General features: G+C 45.8%; 1 protein-coding gene across 10 annotated transcripts in view; it reads right to left on the bottom strand.

The window, feature by feature from the left end:
* Positions 1–20,641, bottom strand: part of TNS1 (tensin 1) — a 251,546-nt gene that overhangs the window by 159,159 nt on the left and 71,746 nt on the right. For all 10 annotated transcript variants that reach the window (XM_036754950.1, XM_036754952.1, XM_036754951.1 and 7 more), the window contains one exon: positions 5,822–5,863. The gene's annotated coding sequence lies outside the window, so the exon portion shown is untranslated. The remainder of the gene's footprint in view (positions 1–5,821; positions 5,864–20,641) is intronic.

Below are 20,641 nucleotides of genomic sequence, written 5' to 3'. Positions count from 1 at the left end.
CTCTATCCCTAACCTCAATCCCTCCAGCCACCATTACAGCTCATTCCCCCAATCCTCCTCTTCCCAGAAACAAAGGCTCAGTAGTGAGGGAGCTGAGACTTTACTACAACCCAAGCATTCAGCCTCTAGTTGGCACTCCTTTGGAACCTTGGACCACCCAGTGTTCCCCTGGGTTAGGCAAGGACATTCCATTCTTTAGGGGAGGGGGGAAAGAGAGAAGAGGTGGCTCCATTGGAGTCACAGGAGGTTGGACTATATCTTTCTTTCCTCTCCTCCTCCACTGTCTTACCTCCTCCCACCCCTCTTCCAAAATATCCCCCTAACATCTTTCTTGGCAGCCCAATTAGTCCACCCCAGCTTGGGTCAGACCTTCAACTCAACCCCATACTTAATGCTGCCCTCTGATGCTGTTGTATGACCAGCTCCATAAGGGGGCTTGGCTGTGCCCAAACCCCGCTGTGTGTGATGAATGCTTTACATCTGGAGGGCACATCTGGGTGGAGATACAGCCCTTCAGAGAAAAGTTGAGGGTGGGGAGGGGGAGAGGAGGAGCAGAGGGGAGTATTACTGAAACAGACAAGCAAATATGAAGATAATTAAACCTCTAGGGCTTCAGAGCCCCAAACAAAACAACAAACCAGTGAAGGAAAATTCACATTCTGAAAACAACTTTGCCACAGGCCCAGGAAAGGCTGGCCCACCCCTACCATAACAAGTTAGCTCTCTAACAACAGAAGACCAAATGAGAAAAGGCAGGAGGTAAGAGTTCAGGGCCCCACACTGCCCAGTACCTGCCCAGTATGGCCTCATTCCATTTCAGAGAGCAGGCCAATGTCCAAGCCAAAGTAAGTGACCCTTCCCTTCTTGGACCAACCACAGTAACAATAACAATAATATGTGGCCTTTTATGTTTTTCAAGGCACATTTACTTGAGTCTAGCATCGAGGTAGGGTGGAGTACACATGACTGTCCCCATCTGACAGACGAGGAGGAAACTAAAGCCCAAAGGAAACCAGAGAATCCCAGCATTGGAAGGGACCTCAGCTCAGAGGTCATCTAGACCGACACATACCTGAACGAGAATTTCCTCTCTGAAGTATTGCCACAAAGGGTCATCCAGCCTTTGACTGAAGACTGTCAATGAGGAAGAGCTTACTCATCCCATCCCACTTTAGGATAGTTCTAATCATTAGGAATTTCTTCCTAACGTTAAGTCTGATCCCTCTTCCATGTCCTTCTAACACTAGCAGATGTGCCCCCAACCAAGTTTTGTCTTGTCCAGACTAAACATCCCAAGTCCCTTCCACCAATCTTCCTGCAACATGACCTTGACACACTTCAAACCTTTGTCGTCTTTCTCCGGGCATACTCTGGCCTCCCAAAATAGGGCCCCCAAAATCAAACGCTACATGCCTGCTCAAAGTCCAGTTTCCAGAGCTATAACTACTAATGCGGGCACCCAGGGCAAGCTTCACAAAATGTGCTGGGGAGAAGTGATGCAAAACCCTGAAACAGACTTTTGAAAACACACACGGTGGAGAGCAAGGAGGATCCAGGGAATCTACTCTCACCCTGGACAGGTCCTACCAGATATCACTCTCTGTATGGAAAAGAGACCCAGAACACTCCAAGGCCCGGATCAGGAAGCTAGTTGCCAAGGAGGTCAGCATGGTGTGCTAGAGGATGGAAGGAGTGTTCCGTGAACAGGGCAGGTCCGCTCTAGGGAGGAACTGTTATGACTGTTGGTAGGGAAGAAAGAGTAGCTTCCTATTTTAACTAGTTTTTCTTACTAAGTGCTGAGTCAGTTGTTTTTGCATTGCTGAAGGCTAAGTGTTTTAAATAACTCCCAAATTTCAGTGCCCTTAAACAAAGACCTAGTTACCTTGAACACCACCCCCCTCCTACCAGTTATGGCTCTGTCAGTAATAAAGTCAGGTCTGGAGCCCAGATCTCCTCAAAAACATCACAGTACAGTGGAAGAAACACTACTGGTTCTAGAAGTCCTGGTTCAAATCCTCTGACACTTCCTATTTGTCCAGTCTTGTCACTTACTATCTCTGGGCTTCAATTTACTCAATTGTAAAATAAGGGGGTTGGACTGGATGACCACTGGTGTCCCTAGATCTCTCTTTTTTTTTCTTTCTTTGTTTTTGGAGGCAATGGGGTTAAGTGATTCGCCCAGGGTCACACAGCTAGTGTCTAAGGCCACATTTGAACTTGAGTGCTCCTGACTCCATGGCCATTGCGCTATCCACTGTACCACCTAGCCACCCTCCTAGATCTCTTATCTTAAGAATTCATTGAGCATGGACTAGGGGCCAGGCACAGTGCTAGTCAATGAAGGCAAATAAGGAAGAAGCAAAAGACAAGGCCACTGCCCTCCAGCTTATAATTTAGTATAAACAACTGAAGTAATACCTACAAAACCACAGCAAATAATGCAAGATGGCTTTCTTAATTATGGGATACATATTTGAGGTGACCAAAGAGTTCTTTAAGGATGAGATTTAAAAAAAGGCACAGTCTCCAAGGAAAAAAAACTGGGTTTAAGCCCCATTTTTGCTACTGATTCACTACAAGATCTTGGACAGGTCAGCTTCCTACATGTAAAATGATGGGATGTTTAAGGTTATTTTTAGAACTGTACGCATCAGTGAGATCACAGGGGGATGGGGCACTCGAGAAAGGATTCCAAAGGAGGTGCCAGGACTCAAGCTTGAAGGAATATAGAGTTTGGGTGGATGGCAAGGACCAGAGGATGCCTGAGGGAAAATGCATCCTCTATTTCTCTATCTGACATTGGGTGGGTTGGGGTGGGTGGGTGGATATTTTCTATTAAAATAGTTCATTTTACTAGAATTATAGAATCATAGCTCTAGAACTGGAAGGTAAGAAAACTCCGGCCCAGAAGTATAAAGTGATTTGCTCATATCATACAGGTAGTTAAGTGGCAAAGGAAGGATTCGAGCCCAGGTCCTCTGATTCCAAATCTGATATCTTCTCTACAGCACCATACTGCCTCGGATCTTCAAGGCTCTCTGTCTGTTTCTCAGCCTCAAAGATGGTGCTTCCACTGTACCTCAAACCCACCACCCCCTCCTCTTCCTCTTCTTCCTCCTCCTCTTCCTCCTCTCCTGGAGAAATGAGTAAGTATCTCTTTTGCTATGAAAAATCTCCAGGGAAGATCTCGCTCTTGTCCTCTGGTGGTTCCCCAGTCCCTCTACAATAAAATATAAACTCCTTGGTTTGGCATTTAAAACCTATCCCAAACCTTTCCAGGCTTATTACAAATCACGTCTTTTCAGGAACTCTGTGTTCCACCCCAACTGGGAAATGTACTCCCTCCTCACACCGCTACTCTCAGATTCCCTCCCTTCCATCAGGCTCACTCGGCCCACTGTCTTTTATCTTTGGCAAATTAAATGAAAGGCACTTTTACTGACCCCAGTCTTTTTCTAACAGCATCAAAGGCCCGTCTTTTTAATACGGACATTTGGCCAGTGTCACTATATGGCTTCAAGACCCGGAACATCACTGCCTCCCAAGAAGTAATAGAGGGGCATCACCCAGAGGGCATGGAGAAGTACATGGTGGATGGGTGAGTGGGTGCAGGAGGTCGGAAGTAGAGGAGCTCTGAAGACAAAAAAGGGAAAAGGATGTATTAAAGCATATACTATACAAAGGGAACATGGACTGGTCACATGTAGAGAGTGAGTGTTGACAGATGCATGGCCACTGGTGCCCCAGCAATGTCAGGAGAAACTGAAGAAGTCTCCAGTGTACTGGCTGACTCCTTGTAGTGAAATTTTGGGAGGACATAGATGAGTCACACAGGATGGGCAGGCATTGAATAGCCTGAAATCTGCATCCTTGGGGGAAACACCCAAATTGATGAGATCACAGAGTCATTCACCAAGTTTTGGGGTATCTTTATCTGTTTGTAGGATCTATTGCCCTGAGGCAGAATGTAAAGTCCTTGAGAGCTGGAACTCCTTTTGGTTCAGTCTTTGTAACCACAGTGCCTTATGGTGTTTAATAAATATGAGTTGGACCAGACTGGAGTGAAGGAAATGCCCCCAGGTACCCTCATCCATCCATCTATCTAACCAAGCAGCTAATTCTTCTTAGTGTCTGACTTGAATGCCTTCTGGTACAGCTTTAAACCCACCTGACCAATCACAGTTATTCACCTTGGTTAACAAGAACACCAACCTAAGACCTAGAACCCCGTCTCTGGAGAACTGTTACAGATGGAGAGAACGAAGCCCAGAAAGGGGCATGCCTTGCCCCAGAAAGTTTCAGTCAGTCAGATGCAGGGCTGAGAACAGAAACCCTAGCATCCAGGCTCTCCCCCATCTTGCCATCTTCTCTCCCCTCTGCAGGCCCTCCTCATTTTCCTACAGGCTGATCCCACCCAAAGGTTTCCAAGACCACATACACATGCAGACCCCCTTCCAGCCTCCAAAACTCAGCCTGTCTCCAGCTGTGGTTTAAAGAACAAGGGGAAAGATCAACTTGGAAAACTCTTGGAAGGAACAAAGATAGAAAGGGGGGCATCTGAGGACGGGGAGGAATAAGTCAAAGGGAAGGAGCCCTTCCTTCCTAGAGAAGAGCTGGCAAATGTCCAAAGCTGGAGGCCCCCTTCTCCCCAGCCCATAATTCTGGGGCCCAAAGTAAACAGAGCATCCTGCATCTCTGATGATAGTTTTCTGGTGGCTGGAGTTAGTGAAGCAGAGAGATGCAAAATTTACAAATCCAGTTAGGACCAGAAAAGAAATAGAAGGATAAAAACAGAAAGAGGCCACATGGGTCAGGGAAAATTCTAGAATCTAAAATTTTTTCATTTTGAAAGATTACATTTAAGTCATATTACCCATCACCTCTGTTTAAAGAGGGCCTCCATTCCAACAACAGCCTGCAGTCAGAAGACCCGAGTTCAAATCCAACCTCAGACAGTTACTAGCTGTGTGACCTTGAGCAAGTCATCTCGCTCTCTGAGTTCTGTCATCAGCCCTAACATCTGTCTGCCCAGTTTCCTTATCTGTAAAAAGGGGATAATAATACTACTTACTTCCCAGAATTGTTGTGAAAATCTAATGAGATAATAGTAAAGCGCCTAACACAGTACTTGGCACATAGTAAGCACAATATAAATATTAGCTATGACAATAATAATGACTATTATATTAAATATAACTATTATTAGTCAAAAGGGGTCTCTCCAGGGATTCTTCATCTTTTTTTCATCGTGGATTCCTCTGGCAGCCTATGCAACCCTTCTCTGAATAATGTTCTTAACTGCACACATACAATATATAGGATTACAAAAGAAACCAATTATATTGAAATATAGTTATCAAAATACCTTTTAGAAACAAGTCCAAAGAACCCCAAGTTAAGAACATTTGCTCTAGAAGTCTATGGGGAAGAAGAAACTACATCTCCTGTTTCAGTGTTTTTCTGGCCCTTAATAGAAGAATCCAAAGGCAGCGAGAACTTGGGACAGGAGAGGTGAGAAAGGAGATGTTTCCTTGTGAAGTTCTCCCTGGAGACCCCTACCCTGGGCCTACATACAGAGGGCCACAGCACAGTGGATGAGTGGCTCATGGGCTGCATCTGCTCAGTCAGGGGAACGTGATTCATTTCCTCCTAATCCAGGCTGTGGTCAGAGAAGTCACCAGTCTCTACTCCCCACCCAAACATCCCTGCACATCCCCTCCTACCCCACCCCCTTTCACACATTCCCAAAGACTGTAGACTTAACCTCAGCAGGCAGCTGCAAGAGGGAACCATGCAAGATAAGGAAAAGGCTCTTACTCACCACCAGTTCATGGCTAGAAGGAGGAATGCAGGGGGCAGCCACCTACACAAGAGGAACAGAAAGGACAAGGTTAGGTTCCGTCATCAGCATCACTGGTTAAAGCCAGAACCAATGGAGCCTGCCAGAGCTCAGCTCATCTATCTACCCCACCCCCAATCCAATCAAGTCCTCCTCCTGGCCCAGTCAAGTGGGTGCCTGGTTATCCCTGCTGAAAGCTCTGAGAGGGAGATGTGAGCGCCTCCATAGTCCCATTATCTCCCCCTCATTAAGATCGCCAAGCGTTCTTTGCCTAGTCTCCATCCCCTCCTGCCATATTCCAGGCGGACAATCCCACCGGCAGACTAAAAAAAAGAACTCCCAAAGCTGTCCCTAGGGCACTGACTGGAGTCTGGAGTTCTTATCCAAGCTCAGCCTTCGGCAAGCTCCTGAAACTCTTTAGGACTCAGCTGATTCTTCTGGAAAACAAGAAGATGACTGCAGACCAGAGGTTTTTAACCTTTTCTGTGTCCTGGCCCCCGGAGGCAGTCTGGCGAAGCCTAAGGACCTCTGCTCAGAAGGAGGTCTTTAAATGCACAAAGTAAAATATACAGGATTACAAAGAAAGCCAACTGTGCAAAATGCAGTTAGGATTATACAGGATCTATATAATATATACTATATATAATATAGTATCATATACATAAAATGTAATATATATTACATATAGAATATACCCCAGGTAAAGAACCTCTGGACTTGCTGATTTCTCAAGTGCCTTTCAGCTCTATAAGCATGTGATTCTGGGAAAGATGCATCAAAAAAATCGATGAATGACTTTTAAAAAACCAGTCTGAAAAGTGTTATACAAGTGTAAATATAATAAGATTATGGAATTAGAGCTGGCAAGGGCCATCACGTCCAGAAGAGGAAAATAAGGCACAGAGAGAGGCTGAGGGATTTGCCCAGAGTCACAGGAGTAGTGAACAGCAGAAAATGGATGTAGACACAGGCCTCTGACTTCCAATCCAGGCCCCTCTCTGCTATCCCACATTGCCAGTGTCATTGGCATTATGAAAATCCAGCCAGATCCAGAGTGAGAAGGAAGGAAGAAAGCAAGCATTTATTAAGTACCTACTATCTGCCAGGTGCTGTACTAAACACTTTACAAAGAAGTCATTTGATCAGAGGGGAAGGGAGAAGAAGAGAGGGAAGGGGAGAAGAGGAGAGAGAAGGGGAGAGGAGAGGAAAAGGAGGGGATGAGGAAAGGAGAGGAGGGGAGGAAAGGGGAGGAGGGGAGAGGGAAGGGGAGAGGAGAGGAAAAGGAGGGGATGAGGAAAGGAGAGAAGAGGGGAGAGGAAGGGGGAAGGGGAGAAGAGGAGGGGAGAAGAAGGGAGAGAAGGGATGAAGAGGAGAGGGAAGGGATGAAGAGGAGAGTGAAGGGAAGAGGAGAGGAAAAGGAGGGGATGAGGAAAGGAGAGGAGGGGAGGAAAGGGGAGAAGAGGAGAAGGAAGAGGAGAGGAGAGGAAAAGGGAGAAGAGAGGAGAGGAAGGGAGAGAAGGGGAGAGGAGGGGAGGAAAGGGGAGAGGAGGGGAAGAAAGGGGAGAGGAGGGGAAGAAAGGGGAAAGGAGTGGAAAGGAAGAGGAGAGGAGAGGAAGGAAGGAAAAGGAAGGGAGAGAGAGAGTTAGAAAGAGAGAAAGAAGACAGAGACACACAAAGAGGCAGAGAGACAGGGGGACAGAGGGAGAGGGAGGGAGCTCTCTACTCCTTGTGATAACATTCCCCCCACCAGTTAGGGCAGCCAAACCATTATCCTGACAATTAGCAGGGCCATTTATCAGAGACTCTCAACTTGTTCTTTATTTCCAGCCCAGGACACGTTTTTCTTGGAGCTCAGTCTCAGCCTTGGCTCTGATTCCCCGGGCCAGCCGGCAGGGGAAGGGGGACAAAGGGGGAGACTTTCTCTCTGGCAAGCGAGCCTAAGAGCCAGAGCTGGGCACAAGCTGTGGCCGGTCACATCATAGGCGGTTGCCCTGCCTCGGCCTCAGCATCGACCCCCAGCTGAATGTCTTCGAGGAAAGGGACACAAACAGGCAGATGTGGACAGGGGTGTGAACCCATCCAACTCAGCTGCTGTCCCTGCAACCCAGGCTCTGAGCAAAGCAAGGGGAGGATTTCTCTTTTATTCCAGTCACTTGGACCAGTCCCTCCAGCCTGGCTCCTGCAAGCTCCTCCTTGGGTCCCACTGCCCACAATCTAGATCACGCCAGGCAAGCACATTAAAGTGACCCAGAGCAGCACCCACACCAGTGCTGATGGGGCAGACCCCACACGTTGGTGGTGCTAGACGACTGTGGGTAGAAAGCAGCGACCAGTGAAAAGAGCCTCTGTCTAAGTATCATAACTCCTTAGTTCTTATCTCAGCCCTGCTACAAACTCACAGAATGTTTAAAGATCACCCAGCTCCATCCATTTCATTTTAAATTTGAGGAAACTGGGACCCAAAGAGGTATTTTACCAGAGAGTCTCACACTCAGTAAAATGGTCGACAACAGCTCAGCCTTGTCCAATAACTATGGGATTCCAGGGCAAGCCATATAGCTGGGCTTCAATTTCCCTTTCTGTGCAATGGATTTCCTCCAGAGAAATTCTGTGAGACCAGAAATCAAAGGAACCTTGGAAAAGCACCATCATTTTGACTATCATCCATACTTGCTCATGAATAAAGGCATTTAGGTAAATGCACTTCCAAAAGCATAAAGGTCTCTCTCTCTTTTTCCCCCTTTTCCCTCTAGGCTGGAGGGGGGGAGGCTCTTAGCCTAAATTATAGATTTCAGGGGAGCCCACAAACTTGGGTAAGAAAACCATCACATCTTTATTGTCACTAACCTCTAACTGAAATTTAGCAAATCCATCAATTATTTAATAACATTATTCTGAGAAGGGTCCATAGTCTTTAGCAGGCTGCCAAAGGGACGACAAAGAAACAAGATTAAGAGCCCCAGGTCTAGATAACAAACAGGTCAGGAAAAGAGCCACATGTTGGGGAGCGGGATACCCAGAAAGGAAGGTAAGAAAAGGTCTGGGGAGTTAGGAGTCAGCCCTAGGCTGACTCGGCCAGATCAAACCTCTAGGCCCTTTTGCCTAGGATAGCTCCAAGTGTGTGTGTGAAGTCCATTTCTACAGACAGTCACCTTCTCTGTCACCTCCCTTCCCCTGTCTTCCTCTCCCCTGGGCCATGAAGAAGAAGCCTTGCTCAGACCAGCAAACCCTACGACCTAAACTCTGGGTCTGTGAGTTCTAACCTCAGTTTAGTCAGCTCTCTAGGACTCGTCTCCCTTAAAGAAGCCTTTGAGCATACCTCCACCTCTGATCCCACAAGGTCTGGGGAAGGAAGGAGGGGGGTGGGGTGGGAAGGTCTTCCAGGATTACTCTCTAAGTTAACAGCCCACATCTAAGAATTAACCGCCTTCTAAGCCAAAAGGAAAGGGCCGAAGCCAGATTTTAGTAATCATCCCAACTACGTAGAGAAGGGAAATGCTGCCTCCACCTCCCTGAAATCTCTTTCCCTAAAGATCACTCTTACCCTTACACTAAAATGGAGATTTTTTTTTAACCCCCTGGGGGTTTGTCACTATAGTGTAGTCATGAGAAGAATATTAGATTCAGAGTCAAAAGAATTGGGTTCAAATCATAGCTCTGCTTCCTCCTACTACATGGCCTCGGTCACTTCCTCTCCCCCTCTCTGGGTCTGTTTTCTCCTCTTTACAATGAAAAGTAAACTAGATAAACCTTAAGGTCTTTTTTGTTTTAGTTCTGAATCCTAGGAGTTGGGATTGGGGAAGATGACTCTATTTAAGTGGAGGGTATGTGTAGAGGGATAGAACAGATAATAGAAGTCTTTTGAAATGGATGGGAAAACAGGGATAACCCACCTCAAAGAAGGAAGATGAAGGGTCTTTCTCCAAGGTTGAGAACTCGGCTCAGATGTGCAACCCCATTGCTCTACTGAGATCTTAGGCAAAGCATCCAAATGGGACTGGGGGAAGATGGGGCAAGGCATGAGAAGAGAGTTGCCTTTAGAAAGAGGTGGTCTCGAGGCAGCTAGGTGGCACAGGGAATAGAGCATGGGCCCTGGAGTCAGAAGGACCTAAGTTCAAATTCGGCCTCAAACACTTAACACTTACTAACTGTGTGACTTTGGGCAAGTCACTTAACTCCAATTGTCTTGCCTTCCTCCCTCCCCCCAAAAAAAGAAAGAAAAGGAAAAGAAAGAAAAAGGTGGTTCTACAGAGAAGATAGAGAGTGACCAAGGTCAGGCACCCAGATGTCTGGGTTCCACTAGTGACCTACTGCTCCCCAGCAGCCTTCCCTATCCCTCCACCCCACAGCTGTGCATTCCATACTGGCCGGACCTCCGGCTTTGTTTTCTGTTTGGGTGTTTCTTCTCTTTCTTTTTTTTTCTTCTTTTAATGGAGAAATGTTTCCTTAAAAGGCTCTCTCCTTCCCTCTGGCGGCTCTGGCCCCTGTCCACCCGCTCTGAGGGCTTGGAATGTGCCAGGGAGGGTGAGGGCCCCCTGCCATGCTGGTGTTCTCTGTTTCAAATACTCCAGGGGTGCTTGAGAGCACGTCCCTTCAGCCTGCCTCTTTTGGTCCCGTCCTTTAAATCCTTCTCCAGGCCAAGGGGGAGCAGATAACATTAAGCAATGAGGTTGGGATTAGGAGAGGTGGGAGCCTAGAGTTATACGTGCTCAGCAGACCACCACCCCAAAGAAAGTAGCATTCAAAGGATACCTGGGTCCTGGCTCTAGCCCTTGAACATTGAACGAGTCTCTTTATCTAGTTTGGGCCTCAAATTGGGTGTGCTGTCTCTGAGGACTAGTCTTCCCTCCCTCCTTGGAAACCACTAGTTACAAAGGGCATCAAGAAAAAGCCAGAAAGAAAAGGTAATGAGACCACTGAGAAGGCAGAAAAATCCTAGGCCGCAGTGGGGGGCACAGTGTGCAATGTCAACTAAACCATCAGTAAATACATACTGAAACCTTCTTCAAACACATGGCATTGAATACAGATTCAACTCAGAAGACAGACGTCTGGTCCATAAGTGTCCCTAGGCATTTATGGTCTGAAGTTCAAGGCAGCATAGAGGAGACAAGTATATAGGATAAGATCTGGGAGACAGAGAGCTGAGAACCTGAAAGGTGGTAGACAGAAGGCTGGGGTACTCAAGCCTCCCCAGAAGAAGGGCAAGGATTGTCTCTCTAAAGTGATGGGCAGCAGCTCCCTGCATTTTTCAACTTTCTCTGCTTTGCTCTCAGAATCTCCAAGCCCTTTACACTAGAATGGCCCACTAGGGTTTGCATAGAGTCAGATGAAACCCACAGAATATATAGATATGTATACAGATAGATATAGAGAGAGAAAAGGAAAGAAAGGAAAGAAGGAGAAAGAAAGAAGGAGAGACAGAATTGGGAGTGAGAGAAAGTATTTATTAAACATGGAGTGGCACACAAAGAAAGTGAGGGCCAGGGAAGTGACTTGACCAAAATCACACAAGAAAGTCCTCTGACCCCAGATTCACTGAACTCTGTTGCCTTGGAACATAAAATACAGAAATCACATCTGGAAGGGGGCCTTAGAGATTGTCCCTTCTAACTTCCTCAATCTAAGGAACGCTGTCTGCGCTTGCCCTTCCTCAACGACCCCAGGATGCAATGACTCCTCTCCCCGAAGGGTGCCCACACCCAAAAGCCTGAGACTAGACAGCTTAAGAGGGAAAGGGAAGCTCTCTTCCCCGTCCCTCAGCATACATCTTCCAGCTCCCCCTCACACTTCTAAGAAACATAGGCTCCCACCTAAAGCACATAGCTTGGGGCCACTTGCTCAAGTCCATCTCCTTCCCCAAGCCCCTACCCTTCTGAGGAAAGGAAGTACTTGTTTTCCCTACTCATTCTTTTTCTCACTGTCTTCCCAAGGGAAGCTAATGATATGAGATGTGATCCTCCCCCCCTCATAGTGCCAACATCCCCACCCTACTACTTCTAACAGTAATAGCTAGCATTTATATAGCACTTTTAAGGTTTTGAAAAGAGCTTTACAATTATTTATTACCTCATTTTTATCTACTCAACCACCCTGGAAAGTAGATGCTATTATCTTCCCCATTTTACAAATAAGGAAACTGAGACAAGCAGTGGTTAAGTGACTTGCCCATGGTCATTAGCCAGTAAGTATCTGGGACCGTATCCGTATTTGAGCTCGGGTCTATCTTGACTCCAGATCTAGTGCCCTATCCACTGTGACATTTGGTTGCCTTAGCCAATCAATCCATCAATTGGGCAATCAATGAGCATTGGACAAGTCAAGAACTAAAGGTCTTGTGCTAGGAGCTGATATAAAGTGAAAAGTAAACCAGACCTTGCCCTCAGGAAGCTTACGTTCTATCTTCAGTGTACATACCTGGCATGCTGGGTGTGCTCAGACACAGCCTAATGTGCCGGCAGCCCTCTTGTTGAAGATACCAGGGATCTAGGGGCAGAGGAGGGGCTTTCCCAGTTTTTGAAGACCCCTAGTTGCTATATATTCCTAGGGTGCTGGGATGAGGATGGGACTAGGAAGAAGTAATATAGCTTTATGTCAAAAAGAAAAAAAAATGGGGAGATAGTGGGAGTAGCCAGAACCAAATCGGCTCCTTACAGACCTGCCCCAGGAAGACCCCCTTCCTGCCTTGCTCCCCCACCCACCTCACAGGAAGGGCACTGCACCCCAGCTGCCATGCTTGGTCAGGCTTTGTGACAAACCCAGGATTTGTCAGGGCCCACTGGTTTCCTTTCCCTTCCAAGAGGAGACCCAATTGAAGACAGCCTTGACCACTGTTCCACCCATTCTGTTCATTCTTCCAAGCCTGGGGCTAGAGAGCTGGCTGTTTGCTATCTCTTGAATCACTGTGGCAACCCCCAGTGGGTCTAGCGATGCCCTGTGCACTGAGGACACAAGAATATTCAACCTGATTTCACGGGCATCCCAGAAGGTGCTCCCTGACCCACCCACAAATCAAGAGCCAAACATCGTTTATGATAACAAAGAAGTCCGTCTCTAATAGATCTCCCTCCATGGTTCAACATGTGGGCAGAGTTAGACTAGAAAGCCCTTTATGAAATTTAACCAGCTTTTAGGTAAGTGGAGGTAAAAAGAGAGAAGAGTTTTATATTCTACAGATAATCTTGAAGGAGACACCAGGTCTTCTAATAATAAACAGTGGTAGGGTAGTGGAAAGAAAATGAAGGACCTTCGTTCAAACCGTGGCCTGTGTGACATTGGACAAATCACTTGACTTCAATGTACCTCAGTTTTCTCATCTGCAAAGCATCAACCTTTCAGTTCTAAATCTTAAGCTCCATTCTTATGCATCATCCTTCTCTGCTTACCCCTCTGTCTTAACTTTGACTAGATAGTGAGTTTAAATCCCCCTTACTACCCTGATTTTGAGGTGAATACCTTATTTACCACATTTTACAGCTGAAGAAACTGAGTCTCTGAGCTTGGTTCCAAAATTAAAGAACCTGGGTTTAAATTCTGGATCTGCAATTTACTGTGACCTCAGAAGTCACTGGTTTAAATGTCTTCATCTGTAAACTGGGGATGTTAAAATATGTGATCTGTAAGGACCTTCCAGATCACCTAGAGGTGAGTTAATGGATAAAGTGTCAACACCACGGCTCTGCCCAAGATGCCCCCATTCTCTGAGACAAAAGGGAAGGAGGAAAAATGGCATCTTAGAGAGACTTCCACGGCTCCTGTCACCCCAGCTCGGCTCCCTCCCTGGGCCTCTCCCTCCCAAATATGCCTGGCCCACTCATCCTTCTGAGCTCTGGGCCTCTCCTCGCTCTTTCCTTCCCTTATATAGAGTTCTGCTGCGGTACCAGGAAAGGAAATTCATAGAGTTCCTGGAGGCAAGACGGGGCCTGTTCCCAGGGACACCTAGAGCCAGGGAGGGGATGTCCCAACCCATAGCTTCTGAGCCAAAAGTCCCCTGGAGAGGAGCCCTGACCCTTTCACCAGACAATACAAAAGGTGGAACTCAGAACAGGGGTGAATAAAGGGAAGAGAATTCCTGAGATTTGTGTAATTCCTAAATGGACAAAAACCCCAAGGCATTTCCCCAGTGCCTCCACCCACTTAGCCCCTGCGCCTTGCCTTGTCTCTTCTTCCCCAATATTCTCCCAACTCCCACCCCGATATGTCAAGCTCTCCAGAAAAGAAAGTTTCTCTCCAGAGGAAATATTGCCCGCACTCCATCTCTACCTGGATGCCCAGCCCTGACCCAAGGGCCACTCAATAACCCATTCAGAACTGAAGAAGAAAGTGCTGGGCTCACCTAACACTTATTAGCTGCTTTCAGCTTTCAAAGACCAGTTTTGAGATCAGCTTGACTCAAAACAAAGGCAGTGGAGAGGAAGCTGCCTCTGGAGTCAAAGTCTGTCACTTCCTACCTGTGTGACCTGGGCAAATGACAACTTCTCCAAGACTCAGGTTTCTCTTCTGTAAAGCGAGTTGGATCAATTGTCTCTAAAGTTCCTTCTAGCTCTCCGTTAGAAGCCTATAAAGGTCCAAACAGCAGAGAGACAGAGAGAGGCGACCGTGTCCTCTGGACTTCATTCTCTTCAAACTAGTCTAGGGAGATACTATTCTGGAATAAACCCAGAGTGTCTTCTCTTTCTCAGATCTAGTCTATCAGCATTTACTAAGAGCTTACTATGTGAAAAGCCCTGCTTGAGGGAATATAAATATGTAAGCAAAAACTCGACCTTATATTTGGCCAAAGGGGTAAGATTATATACACCTAAGTACATTAGGTCATGGGAAGGGGCTGAGAGCGTCTACTACAACTGGATGGGTGGCAGCAAGGTCAGAAGATGTTTCCCTTAGGATGGGAAACCTGAGCCAAACATTGAAAGAAGCAAAGCCTTCTAATCCAAAGGGAGTCAGTGGAAAGTTCTTTGCAGATGAGATGGGGGGGGGGGGCAGCCTGGGCAAAAGGTCCGAGAAGGGTAATAGAACACCATGATCAGGGAACAGCTGATCCAGTGTGGCCAGAACAGAGTCTGTGAAGGGAAGTAAGAGAAAATAAGTCTGGAAAAACAAAGGTTGAAACCAGATTATGGAGGGTCCTAAGTGGCAGCCTGGGGCATCTGTATTGTGCCCTAGAAGAAACAGGAAGCCACTAAATGATTTTTGATCAGGAAAGTGACAGACCTCTGTGCCTTAGGAACATTAATTTGACAGAAAGCCACAGGATGACAGCTAGTTTGAGAATGCTCATCCCTAGGAGAATGGGTTTCAGTCTATGCCCCGTAAGCACCCTCCCCTGCCCATTTTGGAAAAGTCCATTTCATAAACTGTCTCTCCAAAATCCAGACTCCTTTGTACAGAGAATGAGCCCAGGCTGGATAAAAACCTCGTGCCACATGTACAACTTCTAACAAATTGCTTGCCTTCTCAATGGGGAAGGGGGGGAAGAGAATCTGGAGTTCAAAATTTGAAAATAAAAATATTAAAATTGTCTTTACATGTAATTGGGAAAAAATAAAATATTGAATTAAAAAAATAAAAAACCTTGAGCCACCTCCCTCACACCCCTATTGAATCTATGCCCTATTTATGGGGGTCAGTCCAGGGCTTAACTACCTACACCTGAGGGAGGGTAGGAGCCAACTGGAATGAACCTAAAGGAAAGAATGCATTTAGATCATCAGGTCACAATCTGAAATTTTTCAGAAGCAGAAAATGAGACCTCCAGAGGTTAGGCGATTTGTCTAAGGAGCACAGGTAGCAAGCAGCAGACCTAGTATTCAAATCCAGAGTTTCTGGCTCCAAATCTTTTCCTTTTACCACCATGTCTTTTCCAAATATGGAGAGTAAGAGACAAAGACCTTCCTGCCAGTCTGAAGACCCTAGCAGTGAAGAGGTAGCTAGACAAGTTTGGTCAGATGGCATTGCAGAAGAGCAGCCAAGTAAGGGAATAGGAAGATAGGAAACAAGATCTGGTTATTTTACTGGGTCAATTCCAATTTTTTTTTCTTAGGTTCATAGATTAAGAGTTGGAAGGGATCCTAGAAGCCATCTCCTCCAACTCCCTCATTTTACAAATTATAAAACTTGTACCAGGAGAGAGGTTTAAGTAACTTGGTCATGCAGATAATGGAAGGCAGGTAAGGTAGTAAGTGGGAGAGGCAGGATTTATCTATTCATTAATTGACCAAGTAAACATTTATCGATCGCTTATTTGCTGTAAGATTGTGCTCTAGACCCTGTGGGAAACGCATGGTTCCCACCTTCCCAAAGCTTATACTCTAGTCATACACAGAAATCACTACATTACAAAATGGTATGTGGTAAGAATTGAGGATTCCATCTCCCATCTGCCCACTTTTATACAGGTATCACATGATAAGAAAGGTACAAACCAAGTTCAAGATGAGTTCTGAGCCATGGAGATCCCTCTTCCGGGGATAAGAGGCAGAAGTTGAGAGAGGTGAATCAGGAAAGCTTTTATTGTAGCAAAAGACATTTGAGTTAGACTTTAAGGGATGGATAGGATTTCATAAGGCAGAGATGTGAAATAGGAGAGGACATTCTGGGTGAGGATAGAGAAGGCAAGAAAGAATGGGGTGACTTCCAGGAAAGGACCACAGGATTTGGAGCTGAAAAGAAGCTTATGGTCCAAACCACATCATTTTAGAAATGGGAAAATCCATGCCCAGCAAGGGGAAGTAGTTTGGCCATAGTCACATGTGCCTAATGGCAGAACCAAAAGTCAAAACCCCATCTTCTGCCTATGAATCCACTACTGCAGATGACTTTGGTTATAGCTTGGACTACATCTAAGAGAATGATGATGAAAGACCAAGTTGGAAATAGAGACTGAAGACAGGATGTGGAGGGCCTTGAAGGCCAGTAGAGTTCAACTTGATTTGGTAGGAAATGGAAATCCCCCTAAAAGCTTTTTGAGTAGGGCTTGTTTTCATGAAAAATCTCAAACCCTAGATCTCTCCTGGCTAAACCACTTGTGTCATATCTTGAGAAAGCTGGCTGGCCCTGCCCCATTTTTCTGTCCTTAGGTTGGCCTTCTGGGGACAAAATATCTGACCTAAAGCTGCATTAAAAGAGAAAAGACAGGAAAGAATTATCCAAAAAATAATCTGTGAACAATGATAAAAAATCAGGAAGCAGAGGTCTTGATGCCCAACAAGAAGGGGACAAATGGAATTTAGATCAGACCACAGAGTGGAGAAATCGCAGGGGACACCATAGGGAGTGTGCTATATTGCCAAGCTTTTTGGAAATCAGGGTAATTGGAACCAAGAAAACCTCAAACTAGAGAACTTAGGAGGTAGAGAACCCCTACCCCACCCCATCCCAAACCCTAGAGGACATCAGAGGAAGGAAAGATTGTTTTCTCAGGCTGGGGAAAGCAAAGAAACTTTCATGGAACTGGTGGCATATGAGTTGAGCCTTAAAAGGATAAGTAGGATTTCACTGGATAGAAATTTCAAGATTGGGGTACTAGAAGGATATTTGATCCTATGGAGATCCTCCATTTTCTACTGCTCTCTCCCATACTGCTCACTTCACCCATGGCTCAACTCTCGAGTCCCTACCTCTTTTCCAGCTTGACCTCTGAGGATGACCACCCAGAGTTTTATTTATTGATGGGTGAGGAACTGCCTGGACCCCAATCAACCTTCTCATTTCACTTCTAGCTCACTCTCCTCTCAAATATCCTTCCTCTGTCCATATCAACTTATCCCCATAAACCCCTGCCATGCCCAACTCCCCTTTCTACTTTGTATTCCCTATTAGAATATAAGCTTATTAAGAGTAGGGAGCTATCACATAGTAAGCACTTGATAAATGTTTTATCTACATAACTATCTATTTCCCCCAACCTATTCCAACACAGACCATAGAACCACCCCTGCCTTTCTAAAACACCTCCTTCCAACAGACCTCTCCCCTCCTTAAGGCCCAGCAAGTGTTTTATACTACTTCGGATCATCTCAAAGAGCAGCAGAGGACTTTGATCAATAAATATCTATTGATTTTAATAAAGGCAGTATGGGTTAGTAAAAAGAACATGGAATTTGGAACCGGGGGAAAAGGGGTTCAAATACCAGTTCTAACATTTGTTAGCTCTCCCAGAAAATCACTTTCCCCTCTCATCTTTAAAATTGCATTTTTAGACCTGCCCTCCCTAGCCCACAGGGCAGTGGTGAGGACTTTGCAAAAGTTAAAATACTATATAATTGTATTGCATTGTTACTGCTGCTGTGAGTTATTGTTGTATCTTCTGAGGAGGGTATTCTACATCTTCCCTTGCCTAAATAGATGTAGTGACTGTTAAGAAGTCCTTCCTGGTGTCTAACCTAACGCCCTTCTAGAACACACAGAACCTGTCTCTTTTCATGAGGCTGTGAGTTTTCCACAAAGAAGGAAGAGGGTGACACTCCAACCCTACCATACTGTTCACTCAGTAAAAAAAAAAGTCTATCAGATCTTCCCTGCAATGATTCCTTCTTGGTTCCTTTACTGTCTGAGGTAATTTCATCCTTCTAGTTACTTCCAAGTAATGGCCCAGGCAGATAGCACCTATTTGAAATACAGAAAGATTAGAATGCCCTCTATCTTTGGACCTTCCCTCCCGACCTGAGCCCTGGAACACCCTCGTAGAGGCAAAGAAGAGAGAAGAGGGAATTCTCCCCTCTGGGATAGGAAACTGAACTACCAAGAGAAATTTACCCATCAAGAGAGCAACAGGTGGGCAGGTAGAGAATGAAGATAGGGAAATACAGTGTAGTCAAAAGTGGACAGGGAATCAGACCTGGCTTTCTCACACACACACACACACACACACACACACACACACACACCCCCTTGGATTCCACCATAACCTTGGATGAATCCTCTCCCCTCTCTGTCCTTACTCTCCTTTATTAGTAAAAATGAAATGGTCAGAAAAGATGAGCTCCAAGTTTCTTTCCAGTTCAAAATCACATGACCCTAACATAATCCTGGGTGTCTTCTACCTTAAGACCAACTCAATGGTGCAAGAAGAGGAACCCATTTGTTCTAAAACAAGAGTGTCTAGACATGATCACCAACTCCCTGTGGCCTGAAGCCAAACTCAGCAGCCCATAGAGTTCCTAAAGGCAATGTCTCCCCAACCAGACCAAGTCCAAGAAGGAAATGACCAAGTGATAATCCACCCAGCATGGCACACATCCTTGGAAGCTGTGATAGCTATTGAGAGGGAGCCCCAGACAGTGAGTCTGAATTCCTGGAGTCCTAATCCTAACTCTTGTCTCTTCATTCATTGTGAGGACCACTGTGACAAGGGACTTAGCTTTTCTGAGGTTTCCTTTCCCCCTCTGTTAAATGGAAAGATTCCCAGCCTCGTCCAGCTATCTCTCAGGGATGTAGCAAGATTAAATGTGAAGATATGGTTAAAATTCTCTGGGCTAACTAGAAAGGTTACTAGAAGAATTTATGAGGTCCATGGTACAGTGATACCACTTATCTAGGTCAGACTTCCAGCAACCTTATCTAGAAGACAGGCCTGGATAGAGAGATAAGGAGGGGAAAAATTCTGAACAGCAAATAGTTATCACAAAGCTCATGCATTTTACCTGGTAGAAAAGGCCTTGAAAAGGCCTGCATAAAATAAAGCATAATCTTAGAACCAGAAAAGCAGTATGGTAGAGTGGATGTAGGTTGACTCAGAAGTATTGCATCTGAATCCTCGTCTTACTATTTCCAACCAGTGTGACTCTGGATTAATCATCGAAACTCTGGGCTATTTCTACTTGTGCAAAATTAAGTGTTTGGATTTTAACCCACCAGGGTCTCTTCTTTCTCTAAACCTTACAATCCTATGACTGGGGTCTGGATTGACCAGTAAAGACACAGATGACTAACACCTGAGAAAAGAGACAGGAAAGGGTATGTTTATATCACATATATTTATATGTGATACATGTGATCACATATATTTAAGGGTATATAGCTCTCTTGCCATTTAGAGTAACTACAACCAGCCCTACACACCTCAACAACCCCTCAGGACATCACTGCCCAACAAGAGTCCAGTATAAGAGCTAACGCTCCTAAGGATGACCCTGGGGCATAGAGAAAAGGCTAAATTACATTTAAAATTGCAGCATGGAGGAGTGGAAAGAGACGTGAGCTGAGAAAAAAAAGAGGCATGAGTTCAAAGCCTGGGCTTTATCACCTATATGACCTTTAGCCTAGAGCTCAACTTTGCCATATCTGCATCATATTTTCCAGCTCTAACATTTATGATTCTAAGAAAACAAGGGAACAGTATAAGTAATTAGCATGTCTAATTAAGACCAGGATCCAGGGTGAGGAAACCCAAACCCAATTTGGCTTTGATGGTTAAGCACGGGATGGGATGGGAGCCCCCGGAAGCAGAGGGCATGGCAACCGGGTTCAATGGAGCTCCCGGAGATACATCTGTAACTATCTCAGGAAGTTGCCCTGCATCTCCCAATTAGCCTGCAACAGAGATTTGAACAGCAGCCAGCACGGCTGGCCAGAGGAGGCCTGTATATCACCGAGAATTGTTTGGCTCCATCTGACGCATATCCCTCTCCCCCTCCCTCCTACCCCACACCACCCCTCAGTTTCCCTCCCCTGCTTCATCTCCCTGTTTCTTCAAGGACCTCAAGGAAACTGAATCTAAAACCAGGTTTGGGGAAGGGAAGGGAAGACAGAGACGAAAGATTGAGAGGGAGGGAAATATTCAGGTTCATAGTGGACTCAGAA

The sequence above is a fragment of the Trichosurus vulpecula genome, chromosome 4 (assembly GCF_011100635.1).
Source record: "Trichosurus vulpecula isolate mTriVul1 chromosome 4, mTriVul1.pri, whole genome shotgun sequence".
Classification (NCBI taxonomy): Eukaryota; Metazoa; Chordata; class Mammalia; order Diprotodontia; family Phalangeridae; genus Trichosurus; species Trichosurus vulpecula.
The sequence above is the reverse complement of the archived record's forward strand: the minus strand, read 5'-3'. Positions and strand labels throughout refer to the sequence as shown.